This window comes from Dendrobates tinctorius, unplaced genomic scaffold, assembly GCF_039654945.1.
Source record: "Dendrobates tinctorius isolate UK_male_01 unplaced genomic scaffold, ASM3965494v1 ptg000019l, whole genome shotgun sequence".
Taxonomy (NCBI): domain Eukaryota; kingdom Metazoa; phylum Chordata; class Amphibia; order Anura; family Dendrobatidae; genus Dendrobates; species Dendrobates tinctorius.
Genome location: NW_027361687.1, coordinates 23,778,376 through 23,785,645, shown reverse-complemented (window position 1 = coordinate 23,785,645; position 7,270 = coordinate 23,778,376). Strand labels below are relative to the sequence as shown.

Below are 7,270 nucleotides of genomic sequence, written 5' to 3'. Positions count from 1 at the left end.
CTCTACAATTTGCCGCAGGGGGAGTTTAATTTGGATGCCCCACCACTGCTATCAATCTTCCAAGTACTGCGGGGATTTATGTATATCCCACTTTCTCAGTTCCACTTTGGAACTCGCAGCTCTCCGGCGCCCCCCTTACCCTCAGGTCAGTCAGGGAACTGCACCTAGGATAATTAGTCGCCGGACGGGCTGCCTGTTGTGAACCGGCAATTAGGCTTCTGCAGTAAGGGAATTATCAATGCTGTGGCTGAAGCCCCTTACTCAGCAATATAAGACCCTTCTAGACTGCCAGCAAGCCGTAATAGCCGTACACAACGCGCTGCCACCAGTCACGGTTACTTAATTCACAGTGTTAAATTAAGAGGGTCCGTGGCAAACCCCTTGAATTAGTAGCGATTATCTATCAAAGGCGTATAGTTCGATTCTTAGAGCATGGAGACAGATCTAAATAATTTCATTTATTTTCCGAAAGAGGACAGTGATTACAGATAAAAGTTGCTATAAAATTGAGACATAAAATATGTACAGTACAGGTATAAAATAAAAGTGGAGAAAACAAAGAGATTACACTCACAGTTCCATATTGTTGGATCAGGCAGACCATGCGGCTTTAAGGGAGGAGGAGCCACACGTCTCCATTCATCTGGAGTTCTTGTCAGCACGGACTCTGCAGCTGTTCTGAGCTGGTTTGCCCAGGAAATGCCTTATAGACTTTCCTATGTGACATCACGGAGAGGTGCATTCTGGGTTGATCCCACCTCTCTTATCCAAGTTATGTTTTGGCTACAAAACTTAGATTAGCTATAACTTTATGGGAGAAGCTGGTATGGACTCATCAGTGGTATCATGTTTCCCAGCGTAATGAGCCCATCAAGAAAACATCAAACATCTATGCGATATGACCGTCCATTTGGGCGCAAATCATATCTCATGTTCTGGGCATCCGAGAGTTTTGCAACAGGCACCACAGCGAAGCTGGGTCTGCTCGGATCGCAGAAATATGATTTTTATATTTCTGCTGGGTATGGTTTTCGCGGGACAATCCCTTATTGTTTTAACCAAACTCCTGGTTTCAAACAAAGAGTTTAGTTCCCGCACTTTTTTCTCTTTCAGCTGAGAGAAGCCAAATGGTGTGAGGAAGATGGTCTAGCTAATTAACATTCCTGCTCTTCCAGAGGAAGTGGCAGGGTTGATCAAACCTGGGGGGAAGGAATTCCTATTACTGACAGTTTACAATGTCCTAGGATGGAGGATTTGTTAGCACATTGCAACAGAAAACATATCTTGCCGACATGGTACATCACAGTATTAATCAAATCCAAAGTGCAAGATAGGCAGGCTGTGTGAATCCTTGTATATATGTCTATGAGAACCTCTGAATAAGATGAGAGATGAGTAATTGAGTATAAAAAAAAAAAAAAAAAAAAAATCAGTGAATGAGCACGTATGAATGAATCATCACACATCATTTTTGTGTCAAGAGATTTGTGATCTTTCTAGTTGTGGTGGAATCCCGGACAGATGCGTTATAGATATTTCAAATCTACATCTGAGACTGAATGAATTGAGTAATGATATAGTTCGTGTTATATGTGGCATTACATTGTAAAGTTTCCTGAATGCATTTGGCCAGAAAAAGGGCAAGGCATGGTTAATCTCATTATACAGTTATCTGCCCTTACAGTGAAATCCCGTGATTTTGAGTTTCTTTGTAGAAATTGATTTTGATAAGTCTAAAGAACTACAGAATTCTGTGAAGGACGACGCTGCATTCTGACGGGAGGGGGGAAGGATGGAGCTGCGCAGTTTCTTTTCCCTTCGCTCTTATCTCTGCTGAGTGTGAGCTGTGCTCAAAATTCTCTGTAATTCTATCCGTAAGGTACAAGCTGAAAGATTTGTGCATTTTAAAGCAACAGTACTTAATTGAAGATTGGAAGTTAAAAGTAAGATATGGTGCCTAATTTAGAAGGGAATTGTAAGTGATTGCTTGGTCATTAATGTGTTTGAACCTGCTTCTAGTTGTGTGATTGATTTGTATAGCAAATTGTGTCAAATTACAAAAGACAGAGAAGGAAGGAAGCAGTAAAACAAGTGGGACAAATATTGAAAAAGGCAAAAATACCAGAGTGTGAATGTTTGGATGTACAAAAAGGCACAGACAAGGGAAGAAAATAGCAAGTGAATAAATGATGCTTGAGAATGTGCAGCAGTATGGAAGGTGTATTATGAATGTTTGATTGACAAAGTGTAACCAGAGACCCAGACAAAACAGATGGACTTGTAAACACTGTGGTCAGACTCAGACAAATCCAGACTGAATAGCTACTTGTGTGACCTGTGCTACTGACCTAAGAGAATTGCACTAAATCCTATCCAGACAAGATCATAAGAAGCTGACATAATAGTGTGGATAGTGGGTAGTGGGGACATTGGCCCTTGAGGAGTAAGCTGACAGTAGACATCAGACGGCCAAACCCATCAGGACCTAGAAGTGTGACTAGAATAAGAAAGATACAGGTGTATTATCCCTGGAGCCCCTCTGACCAGCTAGCTTTGCTGAAGCAGCTGCCTGACCCTGAAGACCAACCATTCCCGTTTTACAGACACATAAAGGAAGTACAGCAGACATATAAGTGTACCTGGGCAGACCTAGAGAGGTTGGTGAGTTTAAAGGCAGGTGACGCACTAGATCATATAATTAAGACACACAGATGTGACAAAGAATCAGGCTTGGGGCATGGATGATAAATCTGCACGATCTGGGGAGACGTACTGTGAGTCACTAAGACAATGGGCTGCAGTGGAACAATCAGAGCAGTCTGTACTCCTGACTAATGTGACACAGCAAAAAGGAGAGAGAGTAGAGATATACCTTGGACGGTTACAGCTGAAATGGGCAGACATGGGGTACATTTGCATAAATCCACTTGATGTTAGAATACTGGTGGATGCATTCATTGACGGTATGAACAAAGACTTACGAGACGCAGTACAGACAGCCAGACCTGAATGGAGACATGTAGATCCGAAAGACCTCCTTAAGGTAGCTAAAGAAATTGAGCAAACAAGGACAATAAAACGACCTGTCATGTATGCTGGAGCACAAGGAAAAAAGTGGAGACGTAATAGGGAAGGCATGTGAGATGACACTGACGTTTCTTTTGACAATCTATTCCCCACATGACATCCATGCCATACTCCTACAAGTTCAACCAAAACATCTGTCTATGGCCAGACAGCTCCGACTTGAGTGTGCTCTACTAATTCCTGAGTATGTCACTCCTCAAAAGATGTAACGTTCTGAATCCAGCCACCCTCCTGCCTGTGGATTCAGAAAAGGGGGAATTGGTGACCGTATTGGCAAGTGAGGAAGGATACTTTGACATGACGCATGAACATGTCTGCATAGGACTGATGAGTCAGGAGACAGTTGGGTTTGCACACATTCATGAAAAACCTGTTCCTAATGCAGACTTTGAGTTTCTTTTTTGTAGATGGCCCCAGATACCACCAGGATGGACGATTCTACACTGGATATGCAGTAGTATCCTCACATGAGGTAATCCGAGCGGAACCACTCTCTCCTCACATGTCAGCGCAGGAGGCAGAGTTGAAGGCACTCACTGAGGCGTGTAGAGCCGCTGCAGGTAAAGTCGCTAATATTTTCACAGATTCGAAGCCCATTAAAAATGCAGAGCTGGTGAAACAATTGATGGAGGCATTGATGTTACCAGTCCAGGTTGGCATTGTCAAGGTAAAAGCACACACAAAGGTGACTCCGTGGAGGTAGAGGGCAATAGAAGGGCGAACGAGGCTGCTAAAATAGCACAAGGCGGCCTAGAGAGAGCAGTGGACGGTGGCGGGGAGTCAGCATATTCCAGCCACATTGGGTCTAGATGTCCTGAAATCCCTCCAGCAAAAGGCTGCCCAAACAGAGAAGGTACACCGGGGGGAGACTGGGAGCTGAGCTGAACTCAAATGGAGTATGGGAGAATAAGGATAAATTGTGCCCACCAAAGTCCCTGTTCCCAATCATGGCGCAAGCAGCACATGGCCCCAATCACACCTCAAAAAGTCACATGTGTGCCATGGTAGATGCCTTCTGGATCGCTCCTGGCTTCAGTTGCGCAGCCGCGAAACTTGTACAATCATGCCTCATCTGTGCACAGCACAACCCAGGTAAAACAGTAAAAGTCCCTAAGAAAGCGACACCTAGGCCTCTCTACCCGTTTCAGAGACGGCAGATTGACGACATACAGCTACCAAGGTAGGAGTGTATGCAAATATCCTAGTATGTGTAGATCTCTTCTCTGGATGGCCAGAGGCCTACCCGGTGAAAACAGCTACAGCTCGAGCTACTGCAAAGAAACTGGTGATGGAACTAGTACCACGATTCGGTGTCCCTGAAACAATTGAATCAGACAGAGGTACACACTTTACTGCTGAGGTAATGCAAAATGTAATGCAAATGATAGGTGTAGAACAAGCATTTCATACACCCTACCACCCACAGAGTTCAGGGAAGGTAGAGAGAATGAACGGGACACTAAAATTGAAAATACAGAAAACCATGGAACAAACCCATAAACCATGGCCAGAGTGTCTCCCATTAGCATTATTCTCAGTAAGGTACACACCCACGGGGAAAACTAAACTGTCACCCTTCGAGATACTGTTTGGAAGACCACCGAACACAGGGTTGTACTACCCACAGGTCTTAACACTCAATGTGGATAATTTGACAATTTATGTAATCCAGTTGCAAAAGCATTTAACTCAAATGCATTCTCTAGTTTTCTCTTCCATTCCAGATCCAGATAGTGTGGAAGGAACTCACTGTCTACAACCTGGTGATTACGTATATGTCAAGAAACACTCCAGAAAGACCCTTGAACCCCGATATCAAGGACCTTACTAAGTACTCCTAACAACGCCTACTTCTGTTAAGTTGGAAGGACGACCAACCTGGATCCACGCATCGCATTGCAAACTAGCCACAGGAATTAACAAAGCATAAGAGTGCATAATGTTTTGGTTTGGTTTTGTTGCATTATCTGTAATAATGGTAGCTGCGTGGGACAATCTAAATTCTCCAATGTCCTTGAATAATAAGTTTATACAACATCAGGAAAAAATACTAAATGATTGGTCAAAAGACACTCAGTCTCCAGCAGATTGCTGGATCTGCACACATTCACCAGTATCAGCCACTAGTATTCCGTTCCTTGTTATTCCTATGCCACCCGAGGAATTATTTGCCTGGACCAATTGTTCTGATACACTTGCTAATAATGCCACAAATAATGTGAAGTTATGGAACACAACTGTTGGTATACCTATTGTGGGATGGGTAGGATACCCTTGGTGGCAGGGTAATCTTTCAGGAAGTAATACATACCTTCAATATCTGGCATATAAAGGGGGGGCTTGGGTACCCAGGAATAGAACTCGATTAACCTACCTGGGGCAAATTCCAATGTATGGCCTACAAGTTAGTTTTAATGTAACTTCCCACTCTACTGATGCCTTCAAACCAATACTGCTAGAAAGAAGGTTGCATAACACGTCCTGGGAGTATTCCAATTTATTTCCCCAGGGCAATAATGAAACTTGTTTTAATATTTCAGGTAATATACCTTGCAACGAGTCATCTGGATATGAGAAAGGAACTCCCACCTGTGGAAATCCCGATGTTTCAGGTTGACATCTCATTTCTGGCATGAAGGAGCGTACTCTTGCAATGATGGACGTGGCTTCAGTATCTGGGGGATGGAGAAGGTAGAAGACCTGTCTCCCTTGGGCAACCCGTCGGCCTGGGATAGTACCTGGTGAACGAGCCACTATCCGCTGTTGTTGCAGGATCCAGTGTTCCAGATTGTGGAAAATGAAGATGTCAAAGGGGGGAATGATAGGAACTGAAGGAGTTAAATTGAGTTCTGTCTATGTTGCATTCTCTTGTTTAAAACCTTATCTGTTCTTCGAGGAGATGTCTCAGACATCTCCCTTGTGAACCAAGGTCAAATACCTCTGCTTTTTCGCCTAAGTGACTTTCTTTGTAGAAAACAAGTTGTAAAATCATTTGTACTGCGCATGTCTGTAAAATGTTTAAATTCTTTACTATAAAAGACGGAAGCCTAACTGATAAGCCAGAGGCGTCTTGGCAGGCATCCCGAGTGGTATTATGCAGCCCGTGTCTGTGTTATCCTTCTCGACGGAGCAATTGATTAGAGACATATGGTGCTTCACACCTAAGAACATCGGTCCTTCAGATGAAAGAGTAATCTGAGGGATCCCGACAGTTTCCTGGCGCCCGAAACAGGGACCTGATATAGGCACCTCTCCAAGACTACCCGATCTACAGACCACTCCAGTTACTGATGAAATTGTGAAAAGCAGACCTAAACACCTGGCCAGGTAAGAGATCAATTTTTCTCTTCTCTGCTCTTCATAATCTATCATTATAACTAAGGTCCGTATAAAGGGGAATCTAGTAGAGGAGGGGGCCGTAAAATCAGGTCCATATAAGAACTCTGAGGAAATCGGGTGTGACACGCATATGTAATTTCTGCTCGAATGAGAGGTTACTGTAGGTTCTGTGTGTGCACAGCTATTTTTAGAAAAAGAGCTGATGCAAATCAAAATGGGAGAGGTCTGACATTACGTAATATAAGGCTGGGTGAACAGTTCATACTGCGCAGCCCGGACGGACAAGTTTTTCACAATAGACGGTTCCGCACTAGGAATAGAGGAGGTTGTTGAGTGACTGCCTTGATTTGAAGGACTGTGGAAAGTAGACAAATAAGCTGCACAGTAGGTATTCGTTCAAAGAGTGGTGATATTGCCTAACTGGGTCATGTGACAGCGTCCTTTCGGGGAGGTCACCGCCTAAGCTTAAATCAACACCCTTTACGAATAAACCATGTGACAGATAAGAGTGTGACCGAATGAGCACAGGACCGTGAAATGAGCCTGTGACAGGATATGACTGAAGAACCCCAGTAGATGGACACTTTATTTACAATCCTGTGTGTTGTGGGAGTATTTCTGTTCGGATGCTACATAGCATATAAGTACACGAAACACGTAGTACACCGAGGAACAGACACTCCATTTAGCCTGTTAGCACCTTAGGAAGAAGGTAACGAGGTATAGTAGAGCCTAGTCTTGAGCTTACCCAATACACCACCTAAGGCAGGGGACTAACAGGAAGACAACAAGAGAAACAGGATAAGAATAAAAGATAAAATGGGGAACAGTCAGGGAAAGATAC

The 7,270-nt window shown here is 43.7% G+C and overlaps 1 long non-coding RNA gene across 1 annotated transcript; it reads left to right on the top strand.

Annotated features, from left to right (window-relative positions):
* Positions 1-1,142: 1,142 nt before the first annotated feature.
* LOC141082778 (uncharacterized) lies at positions 1,143-6,186 on the top strand. Its single transcript, XR_012230582.1, has 2 exons — positions 1,143-5,019; positions 5,628-6,186. It is a non-coding gene; the product is annotated as an uncharacterized lncRNA (long non-coding RNA).
* Positions 6,187-7,270: the final 1,084 nt, after the last annotated feature.